This window comes from Carassius carassius, chromosome 18 (assembly GCF_963082965.1).
Source record: "Carassius carassius chromosome 18, fCarCar2.1, whole genome shotgun sequence".
Taxonomy (NCBI): Eukaryota; Metazoa; Chordata; class Actinopteri; order Cypriniformes; family Cyprinidae; genus Carassius; species Carassius carassius.
Window position 1 is genome coordinate 29,981,404 of NC_081772.1, and position 17,816 is coordinate 29,999,219.

General features: G+C 50.7%; 13 non-coding genes across 13 annotated transcripts; all 13 read left to right on the top strand.

The window, feature by feature from the left end:
- Positions 1–90: 90 nt before the first annotated feature.
- Positions 91–163, top strand: trnak-uuu (transfer RNA lysine (anticodon UUU)). The gene has a single exon. It is a non-coding gene; the product is annotated as a tRNA-Lys (tRNA).
- Positions 164–1,448: 1,285 nt separating this feature from the next.
- trnak-uuu (transfer RNA lysine (anticodon UUU)) lies at positions 1,449–1,521 on the top strand. Its single transcript has one exon. It is a non-coding gene; the product is annotated as a tRNA-Lys (tRNA).
- A 636-nt stretch (positions 1,522–2,157) lies between these two features.
- On the top strand, positions 2,158–2,229 carry trnah-gug (transfer RNA histidin (anticodon GUG)). Its single transcript has one exon. It is a non-coding gene; the product is annotated as a tRNA-His (tRNA).
- A 131-nt stretch (positions 2,230–2,360) lies between these two features.
- Positions 2,361–2,442, top strand: trnas-uga (transfer RNA serine (anticodon UGA)). Its single transcript has one exon. It is a non-coding gene; the product is annotated as a tRNA-Ser (tRNA).
- A 178-nt stretch (positions 2,443–2,620) lies between these two features.
- On the top strand, positions 2,621–2,693 carry trnak-uuu (transfer RNA lysine (anticodon UUU)). Its single transcript has one exon. It is a non-coding gene; the product is annotated as a tRNA-Lys (tRNA).
- An 838-nt stretch (positions 2,694–3,531) lies between these two features.
- On the top strand, positions 3,532–3,613 carry trnas-uga (transfer RNA serine (anticodon UGA)). The gene has a single exon. It is a non-coding gene; the product is annotated as a tRNA-Ser (tRNA).
- Positions 3,614–4,469: 856 nt separating this feature from the next.
- Positions 4,470–4,551, top strand: trnas-aga (transfer RNA serine (anticodon AGA)). The gene has a single exon. It is a non-coding gene; the product is annotated as a tRNA-Ser (tRNA).
- A 350-nt stretch (positions 4,552–4,901) lies between these two features.
- On the top strand, positions 4,902–4,983 carry trnas-uga (transfer RNA serine (anticodon UGA)). The gene has a single exon. It is a non-coding gene; the product is annotated as a tRNA-Ser (tRNA).
- Positions 4,984–5,161: 178 nt separating this feature from the next.
- On the top strand, positions 5,162–5,234 carry trnak-uuu (transfer RNA lysine (anticodon UUU)). Its single transcript has one exon. It is a non-coding gene; the product is annotated as a tRNA-Lys (tRNA).
- Positions 5,235–5,846: 612 nt separating this feature from the next.
- trnas-aga (transfer RNA serine (anticodon AGA)) lies at positions 5,847–5,928 on the top strand. The gene has a single exon. It is a non-coding gene; the product is annotated as a tRNA-Ser (tRNA).
- Positions 5,929–11,432: 5,504 nt separating this feature from the next.
- trnas-aga (transfer RNA serine (anticodon AGA)) lies at positions 11,433–11,514 on the top strand. The gene has a single exon. It is a non-coding gene; the product is annotated as a tRNA-Ser (tRNA).
- Positions 11,515–14,590: 3,076 nt separating this feature from the next.
- On the top strand, positions 14,591–14,672 carry trnas-uga (transfer RNA serine (anticodon UGA)). Its single transcript has one exon. It is a non-coding gene; the product is annotated as a tRNA-Ser (tRNA).
- A 178-nt stretch (positions 14,673–14,850) lies between these two features.
- trnak-uuu (transfer RNA lysine (anticodon UUU)) lies at positions 14,851–14,923 on the top strand. The gene has a single exon. It is a non-coding gene; the product is annotated as a tRNA-Lys (tRNA).
- The last annotated feature ends 2,893 nt before the right edge of the window (positions 14,924–17,816 follow it).

Here is a 17,816-nt window from a genome sequence, read left to right on the forward strand (position 1 = left end):
CTTTCATCCTCGTGACACCTGCGTCTCTTCTGGGCAGCTTGTTGTAAAACTGCTGCTTTATAAAAGGTGAGAAGCCAGTTCTCCACAAGAGCCCGGATAGCTTAGTCGGTAGAGCATCAGACTTTTAATCTGAGGGTCCAGGGTTCAAGTCCCTGTTCGGGTGAAGGTCTGTCTGATTTTGGCGGAGTCACCTTGCTATCACTACGGTCCATCTCTTCTTCTGAATCTGTACCGGAGCGGTGTTCCTTCCTGCTCCAGGGTATCAGTGCACCTCCCTTGTTTGGCACACCCGATTCTGATGGTCAGCTCGTTAGGAAAGCGCGCTCACAGAGTGAGTAGAATAAGACAGACCTCCGAATTGTGCAGTGCTGTCGGTTCCCCAGGCCCAGCACTGAAAAACGTCATTACATAGGATGAGACATGGCAGCCTGATTTCTCTTAGAGCGATGTTCCTTCCTTCTCCAGGGGGTCAGTGCATCTTCCTTGTTAGGCACACATGATTCTGATGGTCAGCCCTTTAGGAAAGAGTGCTCACGGAGTGAGTAGAATAAGACAGACCTCCCATTTGTGCAGTGCTGTCGGTCCCCAGGGCCAGTTTTGAAAAAGCCCATTACATAGGATGAGACATGGCAGCCTGATTTCTCCTCAGTGGGACTGCTGTTTTAGCCACTTCAAGGGCTAGCTTACAATCTCGGCTTGCTAGGTTGCAAGTAGGTCAGGCAGCAGTGTTACACACAACATGGCAGAAGGTGGTCTGCTTAATTCAAGTCCCTGTTTGGGCGAAGGTCAGTCTTCTTTTTGTAGGCCTCAGCTTGCTATCACTACGGTCCATCTCTTCTGCTGACTCTGTACTAGAGCGATGTTCCTTCCTGCTCCCGGGGATCAGTGCATCTCCCTTGTTCGGCACACCTGATTCTGATCGTCAGCCCTTTAGGAAAGAGTGCTCACAGAGTGAGTAGAATAAGACAGATTTCCCAATTGTGCAGTGCTGTCGGTCCCCAGGGCCAGTACTGAAAAACCCCATTACATAGGATGAGACATGGCAGCCTGATTTCTCCTCAGTGGGACCGCTGTTTTACCCGGTTGCAGGGCTAGCTTGCAATCTCCGCTTGCTGACTGAGCTGGGTTGGTTGCAAGTAGGTCAGACAGCAGTGTTGGACACAAACTGAGCAGAAATTGGTTTACTACCATAGTCGTGGCTGAGTGGTTAAGGCGATGGACTAGAAATCCATTGGGGTCTCCCCACGCAGGTTCGAACTCTGCCGACTACGGGAGGGATTTGCAGTATTGCTTTAGATTTCTGTGACGTAATTGTGCCTTCTATTGTCCTTCGCTCTCTGTGCCATAACTGCTTCTAGCTTTCATCCTCGTGACACCTGCATCTCTTCTGGGCAGCTTGTTGTAAAACTGCTGCTTTATAAAAGGTGAGAAGCCAGTTCTCCACAAGAGCCCGGATAGCTCAGTCGGTAGAGCATCAGACTTTTAATCTGAGGGTCCAGGGTTCAAGTCCCTGTTTGGGTGAAGGTCTGTCTGCTTTTGGCGGAGTCACCTTGCTATCACTACGGTCCATCTCTTCTTCTGAATCTGTACCGGAGCGGTGTTCCTTCCTGCTCCAGGGTATCAGTGCACCTCCCTTGTTTGGCACACCTGATTCTGATGGTCAGCTCGTTAGGAAAGAGTGCTCACGGAGTGAGTAGAATAAGACAGACCTCCGAATTGTGCAGTGCTGTCGGTCCCCAAGCCCAGCACTGAAAAACGTCATTACATAGGATGAGACATGGCAGCCTGATTTCTCCTCAGTGGGACCGCTGTTTTACCCGCTTGCAGGGCTAGCTTGCAATCTCCGCTTGCTGACTGAGCTGGGTTGGTTGCAAGTAGGTCAGACAGCAGTGTTGGACACAAACTGAGCAGAAATTGGTTTACTACCATAGTCGTGGCTGAGTGGTTAAGGCGATGGACTAGAAATCCATTGGGGTTTCCCCACGCAGGTTTGAATCCTGCCGACTACGCTGAAGGCCATGAGGCAAAGCATCCATGCATTTTTCACGGTCCTCGCACTTATTTGCGAAATGTCCAGTCTCTCTTCGATAGACAAACACGCCGCTGCTGCTTCTTGTATCCGGGCTCCAGGGGCTGTCTTGGGTGAGCCAGTGGCACGCCGTGATCGTATAGTGGTTAGTACTCTGCGTTGTGGCCGCAGCAACCCCGGTTCGAATCCGGGTCACGGCAACCCTTTGCCGTTGATTATACGGGAAGGTTGAACATTTTTTACCACCTCATCTTTCTGCGTGATTTTGTTTCTGAAGCTTGGCCTGTGCAGGGCGCCACCAGACAAGGGTGCTTGCTGTTTAACATTAGCCGTAGTTGTGGCCGAGAGGTTAAGGCGATGGACTTGAAATCCATTGGGGTCTCCCCACGCAGGTTCGAACTCTGCCGACTACGGGAGGGATTTGCAGTATTGCTTTAGATTTCTGTGACGGTAATTGTGCCTTCTATTGTCCTTCGCTCTCTGTGCCATAACTGCTTCTAGCTTTCATCCTCGTGACACCTGCGTCTCTTCTGGGCAGCTTGTTGTAAAACTTCTGCTTTATAAAAGGTGAGAAGCCAGTTCTCCACAAGAGCCCGGATAGCTCAGTCGGTAGAGCATCAGACTTTTAATCTGAGGGTCCAGGGTTCAAGTCCCTGTTAGGGTGAAGGTCTGTCTGCTTTTGGCGGAGTCACCTTGCTATCACTACGGTCCATCTCTTCTTCTGAATCTGTACCGGAGCGGTGTTCCTTCCTGCTCCAGGGTATCAGTGCACCTCTCTTGTTTGGCACACCTGATTCTGATGGTCAGCTCGTTAGGAAAGAGTGCTCACGTAGTGAGTAGAATAAGACAGACCTCCGAATTGTGCAGTGCTGTCGGTCCCCAAGCCCAGCACTGAAAAACGTCATTACATAGGATGAGACATGGCAGCCTGATTTCTCCTCAGTGGGACCGCTGTTTTACCCGCTTGCAGGGCTAGCTTGCAATCTCCGCTTGCTGACTGAGCTGGGTTGGTTGCAAGTAGGTCAGACAGCAGTGTTGGATACAAACTGAGCAGAAATTGGTTTACTACCATAGTCGTGGCTGAGTGGTTAAGGCGATGGACTAGAAATCCATTGGGGTTTCCCCGCGCTGGTTTGAATCCTGCCGACTACGCTGAAGGCCATGAGGCAAAGCATCCATGCATTTTTCACGGTCCTCGCACTTATTTGCGAAATGTCCAGTCTCTCTTCGATGGACAAACACGCCGCTGCTGCTTCTTGTATCCGGGCTCCAGGGGCTGTTTTGGGTGAGCCTGTGGCACGCCGTGATCGTATAGTGGTTAGTACTCTGCGTTGTGGCCGCAGCAATCCGGTTCGAATCCGGGTCACGGCAACCCTTTGCCGTTGATTATACGGGAAGGTTGAAAATTTTTTACCACCTCATCTTTCTGCGTGATTTTGTTTCTGAAGCTTGGCCTGTGCAGGGCGCCACCAGACAAGGGTGCTTGCTTTTTAACTTTAGCCGTAGTCGTGGCCGAGAGGTTAAGGCGATGGACTTGAAATCCATTGGGGTCTCCCCACGCAGGTTCGAACTCTGCCGACTACGGGAGGGATTTGCAGTATTGCTTTAGATTTCTGTGACGTAATTGTGCCTTCTATTGTCCTTCGCTCTCTGTGCCATAACTGCTTCTAGCTTTCATCCTCGTGACACCTGCGTCTCTTCAGGGCAGCTTGTTGTAAAACTGCTGCTTTATAAAAGGTGAGAAGCCAGTTCTCCACAAGAGCCCGGATAGCTCAGTCGGTAGAGCATCAGACTTTTAATCTGAGGGTCCAGGGTTCAAGTTTGGGTGAAGGTCTGTCTGCTTTTGGCGGAGTCACCTTGCTATCACTACGGTCCATCTCTTCTTCTGAATCTGTACCGGAGCGGTGTTCCTTCCTGCTCCAGGGTATCAGTGCACCTCCCTTGTTTGGCACACCTGATTCTGATGGTCAGCTCATTAGGAAAGCGCGCTCACAGAGTGAGTAGAATAAGACAGACCTCCGAATTGTGCAGTGCTGTCGGTCCCCAGGCCCAGCACTGAAAAACGTCATTACATAGGATGAGACATGGCAGCCTGATTTCTCTTAGAGCGATGTTCCTTCCTTCTCCAGGGGGTCAGTGCATCTTCCTTGTTCGGCACACATGATCCTGATGGTCAGCCCTTTAGGAAAGAGTGCTCACGGAGTGAGTAGAATAAGACAGACCTCCCATTTGTGCAGTGCTGTCGGTCCCCAGGGCCAGTACTGAAAAAGCCCATTACATAGGATGAGACATGGCAGCCTGATTTCTCCTCAGTGGGACTGCTGTTTTAGCCACTTCAAGGGCTAGCTTACAATCTCCGCTTGCTGACTGAGCTGGGTTGGTTGCAAGTAGGTCAGACAGCAGTGTTGGACACAAACTGAGCAGAAATTGGTTTACTACCATAGTCGTGGCTGAGTGGTTAAGGCGATGGACTAGAAATCCATTGGGGTTTCCCCGCGCAGGTTTGAATCCTGCCGACTACGCTGAAGGCCATGAGGCAAAGCATCCATGCATTTTTCACGGTCATCGCACTTATTTGCGAAATGTCCAGTCTCTCTTCGATGGACAAACACGCCGCTGCTGCTTCTTGTATCCGGGCTCCAGGGGCTGTCTTGGGTGAGCCAGTGGCACGCCGTGATCGTATAGTGGTTAGTACTCTGCGTTGTGGCCGCAGCAATCCGGTTCGAATCCGGGTCACGGCAACCCTTTGCCGTTGATTATACGGGAAGGTTGAAAATTTTTTACCACCTCATCTTTCTGCGTGATTTTGTTTCTGAAGCTTGGCCTGTGCAGGGCGCCACCAGACAAGGGTGCTTGCTTTTTAACTTTAGCCGTAGTCGTGGCCGAGAGGTTAAGGCGATGGACTTGAAATCCATTGGGGTCTCCCCACGCAGGTTCGAACTCTGCCGACTACGGGAGGGATTTGCAGTATTGCTTTAGATTTCTGTGACGGTAATTGTGCCTTCTATTGTCCTTCGCTCTCTGTGCCATAACTGCTTCTAGCTTTCATCCTCGTGACACCTGCGTCTCTTCTGGGCAGCTTGTTGTAAAACTGCTGCTTTATAAAAGGTGAGAAGCCAGTTCTCCACAAGAGCCTGGATAGCTCAGTCGGTAGAGCATCAGACTTTTAATCTGAGGGTCCAGGGTTCAAGTCCCTGTTTGGGTGAAGGTCTGTCTGCTTTTGGCGGAGTCACCTTGCTATCACTACGGTCCATCTCTTCTTCTGAATCTGTACCGGAGCGGTGTTCCTTCCTGCTCCAGGGTATCAGTGCACCTCCCTTGTTTGGCACACCTGATTCTGATGGTCAGCTCGTTAGGAAAGAGCGCTCAAAGAGTGAGTAGAATAAGACAGACCTCCGAATTGTGCAGTGCTGTCGGTCCCCAGGCCCAGCACTGAAAAACGTCATTACATAGGATGAGACATGGCAGCCTGATTTCTCTTAGAGCGATGTTCCTTCCTTCTCCAGGGGGTCAGTGCATCGTCCTTGTTCGGCACACATGATTCTGATGGTCAGCCCTTTAGGAAAGAGTGCTCACGGAGTGAGGAGAATAAGACAGACTTCCCAATTGTGCAGTGCTGTCGGTCCCCAGGGCCAGTACTGAAAAACCCCATTACATAGGATGAGACATGGCAGCCTGATTTCTCCTCAGTGGGACCGCTGTTTTACCCGCTTGCAGGGCTAGCTTGCAATCTCCGCTTGCTGACTGAGCTGGGTTGGTTGCAAGTAGGTCAGACAGCAGTGTTGGACACAAACTGAGCAGAAATTGGTTTACTACCATAGTCGTGGCTGAGTGGTTAAGGCGATGGACTAGAAATCCATTGGGGTTTCCCCGCGCAGGTTTGAATCCTGCCGACTACGCTGAAGGCCATGAGGCAAAGCATTCATGCGTTTTTCACGGTCCTCGCACTTATTTGCGAAATGTCCAGTCTCTCTTCGATGGACAAACACGCCGCTGCTGCTTCTTGTATCCGGGCTCCAGGGGCTGTCTTGGGTGAGCCAGTGGCACGACGTGATCGTATAGTGGTTAGTACTCTGCGTTGTGGCCGCAGCAACCCCGGTTCGAATCCGGGTCACGGCAACCCTTTGCCGTTGATTATACGGGAAGGTTGAAAATTTTTTACCACCTCATCTTTCTGCGTGATTTTGTTTCTGAAGCTTGGCCTGTGCAGGGCGCCACCAGACAAGTGTGCTTGCTTTTTATCATTAGCCGTAGTCGTGGCTGAGAGGTTAAGGCGATGGACTTGAAATCCATTGGGGTCTCCCCACGCAGGTTCGAACTCTGCCGACTACGGGAGGGATTTGCAGTATTGCTTTAGATTTCTGTGACGTAATTGTGCCTTCTATTGTCCTTCGCTCTCTGTGCCATAACTGCTTCTAGCTTTCATCCTCGTGACACCTGCGTCTCTTCTGGGCAGCTTGTTGTAAAACTGCTGCTTTATAAAAGGTGAGAAGCCAGTTCTCCACAAGAGCCCGGATAGCTCAGTCGGTAGAGCATCAGACTTTTAATCTGAGGGTCCAGGGTTCAAGTCGCTGTTCGGGTGAAGATCTGTCTGCTTTTGGCGGAGTCACCTTGCTATCACTACGGTCCATCTCTTCTTCTGAATCTGTACCGGAGCGGTGTTCCTTCCTGCTCCAGGGTATCAGTGCACCTCCCTTGTTTGGCACACCTGATTCTGATGGTCAGCTCGTTAGGAAAGCGCGCTCACAGAGTGAGTAGAATAAGACAGACCTCCGAATTGTGCAGTGCTGTCGGTCCCCAGGCCCAGCACTGAAAAACGTCATTACATAGGATGAGACATGGCAGCCTGATTTCTCCTCAGTGGGACTGCTGTTTTACCCGCTTACAGGGCTAGCTTGCAATCTCGGCTTGCTAGGTTGCAAGTAGGTCAGGCAGCAATGTGACACACAACAGGGCAGAAGGTAGTCTGCTTAATTCAAGTCCCTGTTTGGGCGAAGGTCAGTCTACTTTTTGGAGGGCTCAGCTTGCTATCACTACGGGTCCATCTCTTCTGCTGACTCTGTATTAGAGCGATGTTCTTTCCTTCTCCCGGGGATCAGTGCATCTCCCTTGTTCGGCACACATGATTCTGATGGTCAGCCCTTTAGGAAAGAGTGCTCACGGAGTGAGTAGAATAAGAAAGACCTCCCATTTGTGCAGTGCTGTCGGTCCCCAGGGCCAGTACTGAAAAACCCCATTACATAGGATGAGACATGGCAGCCTGATTTCTCCTCAGTGGGACTGCTGTTTTAGCTGCATCCAGGGCTAGCTTACAATCTCCGCTTGCTAGCTTGCAAGTAGGTCAGGCAGCAGTGTTACACACAACATGGCAGAAGGTGGTCTGCTTAATTCAAGTCCCTGTTTGGGCGAAGGTCAGTCTTCTTTTTGTAGGCCTCAGCTTGCTATCACTACGGTCCATCTCTTCTGCTGACTCTGTACTAGAGCGATGTTCCTTCCTGCTCCCGGGGATCAGTGCATCTCCCTTGTTCGGCAAACCTGATTCTGATGGTCATCCCTTTAGGAAAGAGTGCTCACAGAGTGAGTAGATTAAGACAGACTTCCCAATTGTGCAGTGCTGTCGGTCCCCAGGGCCAGTACTGAAAAACCCCATTACATAGGATGAGACATGGCAGCCTGATTTCTCCTCAGTGGGACCGCTGTTTTACACGCTTGCAGGGCTAGCTTGCATTCTCCGCTTGCTGACTGAGCTGGGTTGGTTGCAAGTAGGTCAGGCAGCAGTGTTGGACACAAACTGAGCAGAAATTGGTCCACTCCCGTAGTCGTGGACGAGTGGTTAAGGCGATGGACTAGAAATCCATTGGGGTCTCCCCGCGCAGTTTCGAATCCTGCCGACTACGCTGAAGGCCATGAGGCAAAGCATCCATGCATTTTTCACGGTCCTCGCACTTATTTGCAAAATGTCCAGTCCCTCTTCGATGGACAAACACGCCGCTGCTGCTTCTTGTATCCGGGATCCAGGGGTTGTCTTGGGTGAGCCAGTGGCACGCTTTCATCGTATAGTGGTTAGAACTCTGTGTTGTGGCTGCAGCAACCCCGGTTCGAATCCGGGTCACGGCAACCCTTTGCCGTTGGGTATACAGGAAGGTTGAACATTTTTTACCACCTCATCTTTCTGAGTGACTTTGTTTCTGAAGCTTGGCCTGTGCAGGGCACCACCAGACAAGGGCGCTTGCTTTTTAACATTAGGCGTAGTCGTGGCCGAGAGGTTAAGGTGATGGACTTGAAATCCATTGGGATCTCCCCGCGCAGGTTTGAACTCTGCCGACTACGGGAGGGATTTGCAGTATTGCTTTAGCTTTCTGTGACGGTAATTGTGCCTTCTATTGTCCTTCGCTCTCTGTGCCATAACTGCTTCTAGCTTTCATCCTCGTGACACCTGCGTCTCTTCTGGGCAGCTTGTTGTAAAACTGCTGCTTTATAAAAGGTGAGAAACCAGTTCTCCACAAGAGCCAGGATAGCTCAGTCGGTAGAGCATCAGACTTTTAATCTGAGGGTCCAGGGTTCAAGTCCCTGTTCAGGTGAAGGTCTGTCTGCTTTTGGCGGAGTCACCTTGCTATCACTACGGTCCATCTCTTCTTCTGAATCTGTACCGGAGCGGTGTTCCTTCCTGCTCCAGGGTATCAGTGCACCTCCCTTGTTTGGCACAACTGATTCTGATGGTCAGCTCATTAGGAAAACGGGCTCACAGAGTGAGTAGAATAAGACAGACCTCCGAATTGTGCAGTGCTGTCGGTCCCCAGGCCCATCACTGAAAAACCCCATTACATAGGATGAGACATGACAGCCTGATTTCTCCTCAGTGGGACTGCTGTTTTACCCGCTTAAAGGGCTAGCTTGCAATCTCCGCTTGCTAGGTTGCAAGTAGGTCAGGCAGCAATGTGACACAACAGGGCAGAAGGTAGTCTGCTTAATTCAAGTCCCTGTTTGGGCGAAGGTCAGTCTACTTTTTGGAGGGCTCAGCTTGCTATCACTACGGGTCCATCTCTTCTGCTGACTCTGTATTAGAGCGATGTTCCTTCCTTCTCCCGGGGATCAGTGCATCTCCCTTGTTCGGCACACATGATTCTGATGGTCAGCCCTTTAGGAAAGAGTGCTCACGGAGTGAGTAGAATAAGAAAGACCTCCCATTTGTGCAGTGCTGTCGGGCCCCAGGGCCAGTACTGAAAAACCCCATTAGATAGGATTAGACATGGCAGCCTGATTTCTCCTCAGTGGGACTGCTGTTTTAGCTGCTTCCAGGGCTAGCTTACAATCTCCGCTTGCTAGGTTGCAAGTAGGTCAGGCAGCAGTGTTACACACAACATGGCAGAAGGTGGTCTGCTTAATTCAAGTCCCTGTTTGGGCAAAGGTCAGTCTTCTTTTTGTAGGCCTCAGCTTGCTATCACTATGGTCCATCTCTTCTGCTGACTCTGTACTAGAGCGATGTTCCTTCCTGCTCCCGGGGATCAGTGCATCTCCCTTGTACGGCACACCTGATTCTGATGATCAGCCCTTTAGGAAAGAGTGCTCACAGAGTGAGTAGAATAAGACGGAATTCCCAATTGTGCAGTGCTGTCGGTCCCCAGGGCCAGTACTGAAAAACCCCATTACATAGGATGAGACATGGCAGCCTGATTTCTCCTCAATGGGACTGCTGTTTTACCCGCTTCCAGTGCTAGCTTACAATCTCGGCTTGCTAGGTTGCAAGTAGGTCAGGCAGCAATGTGACACACAACAGGGCAGAAGGTAGTCTGCTTAATTCAAGTCCCTGTTTGGGCGAAGGTCAGTCTACTTTTTGGAGGGCTCAGCTTGCTATCACTACGGGTCCATCTCTTCTGCTGACTCTGTATTAGAGCGATGTTCCTTCCTTCTCCCGGGGATCAGTGCATCTCCCTTGTTCGGCACACATGATTCTGATGGTCAGCCCTTTAGGAAAGAGTGCTCACGGAGTGAGTAGAATAAGAAAGACCTCCCATTTGTGCAGTGCTGTCGGTCCCCAGGGCCAGTACTGAAAAACCCCATTACAAAGGATGAGACATGGCAGCCTGATTTCTCCTCAGTGGGACTGCTGTTTTAGCCACTTCAAGGGCTAGCTTACAATCTCGGCTTGCTAGGTTGCAAGTAGGTCAGGCAGCAGTGTTACACACAACATGGCAGAAGGTGGTCTACTTAATTCAAGTCCCTGTTTGGGCGAAGGTCAGTCTTCTTTTTGTAGGCCTCAGCTTGCTATCACTACGGTCCATCTCTTCTGCTGACTCTGTACTAGAGCGATGTTCCTTCCTGCTCCCGGGGATCAGTGCGTCTCCCTTGTTCGGCAAACCTGATTCTGATGGTCAGCCCTTTAGGAAAGAGTGCTCACAGAGTGAGTAGAATAAGACATAAGATTTTAAAGAGCGCTAGGGGAAGGGCGGTACCGCTGGCGCCACGACCAGGTGCTAAAGGCTTTGGCGGACTCCATCTGCACAGCGATCCAGTTCAGCAAGACCCAGGTAGCCCCCAAACAGACAATCACCTTCATTAGAGCTGGGCAGAAGGAACAATTCCACCGGCCTAGCTCTACGGGGGGGCTCCTCTCCACTGCTCGTGATTGGCAGCTTCAGGTTGACCTTGGAAGGCAGCTTAAGTTCCCAGGCAACATCACAGCCACTTCTCTCCGCCCAGACATGGTGCTAACATCTGAGTCTACCAAGCAAGTGGTTATCCTGGAACTAACTGTCCCCTGGGAAGACCATATTGAAGAGGCCCACGAGCGCAAGAGGGCTAACTACGCAGGGCTCAGCTCGAAGTGCCGGAACAATGGCTGGAAAACTCGCTGCGAGCCAGTCGAGGTCGGGTGCCGAGGCTTCGCTGGCCACTCACTGCTGCGAACCCTCAAACTCCTTGGAGTGAAAGGACTGCAATTGAAAAAAGCCACCGCAAACATCTTAGAGGCCGCAGAAAGGGCTTCTCGGTGGCTGTAGATCCGTAGGGGGGATCCGTGGAGCAACATGCCACTTGGACACAAGCCGGGGACTGATCACCCCCGGCTGGGTCGCCCGGGTGAGGGTGTATGAAGATTAAAGACCCGAAACACCCTATGACCTCGGGTTTTTCACTGATGACGTGTCCAAGTAGCACCAGAAGGTGTATTCAAACTCTAGACAGACTTCCCAATTGTGCAGTGCTGTCGGTCCCCAGGGCCAGTACTGAAAAACCCCATTACATAGGATGAGACATGGCAGCCTGATTTCTCCTCAGTGGGATCGCTGTTATACCCGCTTGCAGGGCTAGCTTGCAATCTCCGCTTGCTGACTGAGCTGGGTTGGTTGCAAGTAGGTCAGGCAGCAGTGTTGAACACAAACTGAGCAGAAATTGGTCTACTCCCGTAGTCGTGGCCGAGTGGTTAAGGTGATGGATTAGAAATCCATTGGGGTCTCCCCGCGCAGGTTCGAATCCTGCTGACTACGCTGTTTGCTGAAGGCCATGAGGCAAGGCATCCATGCATTTTTCACGGTCCTCGCACTTATTTGCGAAATGTCCAGTCCCTCTTCGATGGACAAACACGCCGCTGTTGCTTCTTCTATCCGGGCTCCAGGGATTGTCTTGGGTGAGCCAGTGGCACGCCGTGATCGTATAGTGGTTTGTACTCTGCGTTGTGGCTGCAGCAACCCCGGTTCGAATCTGGGTAACGGCAACCCTCTGCCGTTGAGTATACGGGAAGGTTGAACATTTTTTACCACCTCATCGTTCTGCGTGATTTTGTTTCTGAAGCTTGGCCTGTGCAGGGCGCCATCAGACAAGGGGGATTGCTTTCTAACATTAGGCGTAGTCGTGGCCGAGAGGTTAAGACGATGGACTTGAAATCCATTGGGGTCTCCCTGCGCAGGTTCGAACTCTTCCCATTTCCGGAAGGATTTGCAGTATTGCTTTAGCTTTCTGTGACGGTAATTGTGCCATCTATGGTCCTTCGCTCTCTGTGCCATAACTGCTTCTAGCTTTCATCCTCGTGACACCTGCGTCTCTTCTGGGCAGCTTGTTGTAAAACTGCTGCTTTATAAAAGGTGAGAAGCCAGTGCTCCACAAGAGCCTGGATAGCTCGGTCGGTAGAGCATCAGACTTTTAATTTGAGGATCCACCCTGTTAGGGTGAAGGTCTGTCTGCTTTTGGCGGAGTCACCTTGCTATCACTACGGTCCATCTCTTCTTCTGAATCTGTACCGGAGCGGTGTTCCTTCCTGCTCCAGGGTATCAGTGCACCTCCCTTGTTTGGCACACCTGATTCTGATGGTCAGCTCGTTAGGAAAGCGCGCTCACAGAGTGAGTAGAATAAGACAGACCTCTGAATTGTGCAGTGCTGTCGGTCCCCAGGCCCAGCACTGAAAAACCCCATTACATAGGATGAGAAATGGCAGCCTGATTTCTCCTCAGTGGGACTGCTGTTTTACCCGCTTCCAGGGCTAGCTTACAATCTCGGCTTGCTAGGTTGCAAGTAGGTCAGGCAGCAATGTGACACACAACAGGGCAGAAGGTGGTCTGCTTAATTCAAGTCCCTGATTGGGCGAAGGTCAGTCTACTTTTTGGAGACCTCAGCTTGCTATCACTATGGGTCCATCTCTTCTGCTGACTCTGTATTAGAGCGATGTTCCTTCCTTCTCCCGGGGATCAGTGCATCTCCCTTGTTCGGCACACATGATTCTGATGGTCAGCCCTTTAGGAAAGAGTGCTCACTGAGTGAGTAGAATAAGAAAGACCTCCCATTTGTGCAGTGCTGTCGGTCCCCAGGGCCAGTACTGAAAAACCCCATTACATAGGATGAGACATGGCAGCCTGATTTCTCCTCAGTGGGACTGCTGTTTTAGCCGCTTCCAGGGCTATCTTACAATCTCCGCTTGCTAGGTTGCATGTAGGTCAGGCAGCAGTGTTACACACAACATGGCAGAAGGTGGCCTGCTTAATTCAAGTCCCTGTTTGGGCGAAGGTCAGTCTTCTTTTTGTAGGCCTCAGCTTGCTATCACTATGGTCCATCTCGTCTGCTGACTCTGTACTAGAACGATGTTCCTTCCTGCTACCGGGGATCAGTGCATCTCCCTTCAGAATCAGAATCAGAATGAGCTTTATTGCCAGGTATGTTCACACATACGAGGAATTTGTTTTCGTGACAGAGCTCCGCAGTGCAACATAACAGCGACAGAACAAAAAACACAATAAGGAATAAAAAATACAAAAAAATACAAATAGGTGGGTAAGGATTGACAATATACAAATTGACAATGTATGGCAGGTATATTAAAAAGAGCATTTATGTATGTACATGTATATTATGTGGAAAAATTGTAACTGTACGCTAAGTATGTGTGTTTGGATAAATAAGTGTATGTGTATATAAATATAAATATAAGTAGTATAGTGTGTTCCATGTATGTACATGTATATTATGTGCAAAAGATTTACGTGTACGCTAAGTATGTGTGTTGGATAAAAAGTGTAGTGTATATAAATATAAATAGTGTAGTGTGTCCCACAGTTATTATCAGCTGTTCATAAGATGGATTGCCTGAGGGAAGAAACTGTTCCTGTGTCTGGTCGTTCTGGTGCTCAGTGCTCTGTAGCGTCGACCAGATGGCAACAGTTCAAAGAGGGAGTGTGCTGGATGTGAGGGGTCCAGAGTGATTTTAACAGCCCTTTTGCTCACTCTGGATAAGTACAGTTCTTGAATAGATGGGAGGGTTGTACCGATAATTCGCTCAGCAGTCCGGACTACCCTCTGTAGTCTTCTGAGGTCCGATTTAGAAGCTAACCGATTTAGAAGCTTGTTGGGCACACCTGATTCTGATGGTCAGCCCTTTAGGAAAGAGTGCTCACAGAGTGAGTAGAATAAGACAGACTTCCCAATTGTGCAGTGCTGTCGGTCCCCAGGGTCAGTACTGAAAAACCCCATTACATAGGATGAGACATGGCAGGCTTATTTCTCCTCAGTGGGACCGCTGTTTTACCCGCTTGCAGGGCTATCTTGCAATCTCCGCTTGCTGACTGAGCTGGGTTGGTTGCAAGTAGGTCAGGCAGCAGTGTTGGACACAAACTGAGCAGAAATTGGTCTACTCCCGTAGTCGTGGCCGAGTGGTTAAGGCGATGGACTAGAAATCCATTGGGGTCTCCCCTCGCAAGTTCAAATCCTGCCGACTAAACTGTTTGCTGAAGGCCATGAGACAAAGCATCCATGCATTTTTCATGGTCCTCGCACTTATTTGCAAAATGTCCAGTCCCTTTTCGATTGACAAACACGCCACTGCTGCTTCTTGTATCCGGGCTCCAGGGGTTCTCTTGGGTGAGCCAGTGGCACGGCGTGATCGTATAGTGGTTAATACTTTGCGTTGTGGCCGCAGCAACCCCGGTTCGAATCAGGGTCACGGCAACCCTTTGCCGTTGAGTATACGGGAAGGTTGAAAATTTTTTTACCACCTCATCTTTCTGCGTGATTTTGTTTCTGAAGCTTGGCCTGTGCAGGGCGCCACCAGACAAGGGGGCTTGCTTTCTAAGATTAGGCGTAGTCGTGGCCGAGAGGTTAAGGCGATGGACTTGAAATCCATTGGGGTCTCCCCGCGCAGGTTCGAACCCTGCCGACTACGGGAGGGCTTTGCAGTATTGCTTTAGCTTTCTGTGACGGTAATTGTGCCTTCTATGGTCCTTCGCTCTCTGTGCCATAACTGCTTCTAGCTTTCATCCTCGTGACACCTGCGTCTCTTCTGGGCAGCTTGTTGTAAAACTGCTGCTTTATAAAAGGTGAGAAGCCAGTGGTCCACAAGAGCCCGGGTAGCTCAGTCGGTAGAGCATCAGACTTTTAATCTGAGGGTCCAGGGTTCAAGTCCCTGTTTGGGCGAAGGTCTGTCTGCTTTTGGCTGAGTCACCCTGCTATCACTACGGTCCATCTCTTCTTCTGAATCTGTACTGGAGCGGTGTTCCTTCCTGCTCCAGGGTATCAGTGCACCTCCCTTAATCGGCACACCTGATTCTGATGGTCAGCCCTTTAGGAAAGAGTGCTCAAAGAGTGAGAAGAATAAGACAGACTTCCCAATTGTGCAGTGCTGTCAGTCCCCAGTGGGATCGCTGTTTTACCCGCTTGCAGGGCTAGCTTGCAATCTCCGCTTGCTGACTGAGCTGGGTTGGTTGCAAGTAGGGGAGCAGTGTTGGACACAAACTGAGCAGAAATTGGTTGGCTTGTTCGGCACACCTGATTCTTATGGTCAGCCCTTTTTTTTTTTTTGGAGCGTCCATTCAGGTTTAAGTTTGAGGGCTCGTGTACGTGGGTTAAGGGGACCTGCGCGTTGACCCCAAAAAATTTTTGCAGGACGCGGTGTCGATGTCTGCCGACTGCGCTGGCCCACGGGAGACCCCTGACCGGCGCGGGAGGATCTGGACCCCCGAGGGGCCTCGCGGAAGCTTACCCAAATTTGAGGCCCCTAAATGCCATTCAGCACTTCTCCACAGGGTGGCGCACGGAGCAGTACACCTCAGGTTTAAAACAGTGGCATTTACCCGAATGGGGGATGGACGATTTTTTTGCCCACGAAACCAATATTTGTCCATTTGACCTTTAAAGTTACAGAATGACCACAGAACCGGTGCGGACCCCCGTCGGACCCCCAACCCGGGTCTCACGAACCCATTATTTGTCCATTTGACCATTATATTCACACAATGACTGCGGATCATCTGCGGACCCCTTGCGGACCCCCACCCTGGGTCCCACGAACCTAGTATTTGTCCATTTGACCATTATATTTACACAATGACTGCCTCTCATCTGCGGACCACTTGCGGACCCCCACCCTGGGTCCCACAAACCCACTATTTGTCCATTTGACCATTATATTCACACAATGACTGCGGATCATCTGCGGACCACTTGCGGACCCCCACCCTGGGTCCCACGAACCCACTATTTGTCCATTTGACCATTATGTTCACACAATGACTGCGGATCATCTGCGGACCACTTGCGGACCCCCACCCTGGGTCCCACGAACCCAATATTTGTCCATTTGACCATTATGTTCACACAATGACTGCGGATCATCTGCGGACCACTTGTGGACCCCCACCCTGGGTCCCACGAACCCACTATTTGTCCATTTGACCATTATGTTCACGGAATGACCACAGATCACATGCGGAACATTTGCAGACCCCACCCCCGGGTCCCACGGACCCAATATTTGTCCATTTGACCATTAGCGTTAGAAAAGAGCCTCGTTCGGACATTTTTTTCTGAGACATCCCTGGGGCCCAAAACTTGGAACGGTGGCTCTTGGGGCTTCCCCCAGTAAGCTTATGAAGGCCCGGGGCCCAAGAGCCCTTGCAATCAGTGTCCACGAACCCGCTATGCTGAACACATTCAAATAAATGGCAGGTGGGATTTTTTTAGAAAAGTCCCAGGGGCCCGAAATTCGGAACGGTGGCTCTTTGGGGCCCCTGGATCGTGCAGTCAAAAGCGCGGGGCCCTAGTGCGATGCACTTTTTTCCCTTTAGTCCTACGACTATGTGCTTCGGGGCCCTGGGTGAGGGGCCCCTGAGATGCCAGAATCTAAAATCTGTGGGCCCTACGGCCTATCGTCTCCGAACTGTGGACGTCCCACCTCCCATCAAAACGCGTAACGCTTTTGTGGACGTGGGGTCCCTTCTGTGACCGTTTGACCCCTAAAGAAGGTGGTAGGGCCACCAGACTTCAGTGCCCGGTTGAGGGGATCCCCTCGAGACACATATCCAAAATTCGGCCCGATCGGACCCTTGGGAGTCGTGTCCACGTCGTGTCCACGACCCTCTTGGGATCCCCCGAATTTCAGCCGCGGGGTCCAACGCATCGCGGAGATATTAGCAAAAAAATAGTACCATCCACCCCCCTCGCACCTACTCATCCATACCGGCCAGGGTGCACCCTCCCCGGCTAGAGAAGGCAGCTCGAAGGGGGTGGAAGTCGGAAGAAAAATTTTTTTATGAGGCCTAGAGAAAACACTTGTACTGTACCCAGGGCACTCAGAGGAATCCATTTTTGTAAGTTTTATCCCATTATACTGTAGAAATATGCATATAAAAAATTTTGGATTTTGGTTAACCAAAATGTCACAGACTTTGCCAAGCTGTAACTCCGCAAAACGGGGCCAAACTGCACCAAAATCGGGTCAAGGTCAGACCAGGTGGCCCTCTATCCGATGACACCTGCCCCATGTCCCTATGACCCCGGGGGTCAAAGTTACGGCCCCCCAAAATGTGGGATTTGAACCGGGATAACTCAGGAACCGGACCACCCAGGAACTAGAGGGTGGTCGCATACGGTAGGCCCCTCGACCCTCTAGGGATCCCCTGAATTTCAGCCCCGGGGTCCACCGCTTCGCGGAGATATTAGCAAAAAAATAGTACCATCCACCCCCCTCGCACCTACTCATCCATGCCGGCCAGGGTGCACCCTCCCCGGCTAGAGAAGGCAGCTCAAGGGGGGTGGAAGTCGGAAGAAAAGTTTTTTTATGAGGCCGAGAGAAAACAGTTGTACTGTACTCAGGGCACTCAGAGGAATCAATTTTTGTAAGTTTTAACCCATAATACTGTAGAATTTGCATAAAAATGAGCGTTGAATTTTGGCACACATGTGCACCACATGTGGTGCGTATCTCACTTTTCATTAAATAGCAACTGTATTTAACTTTATTTATTTCAAATGTGTGTTATTGTTAATGAAAAGACCTTTACTGTACTCAGGACACCCAGAGGAATCAATT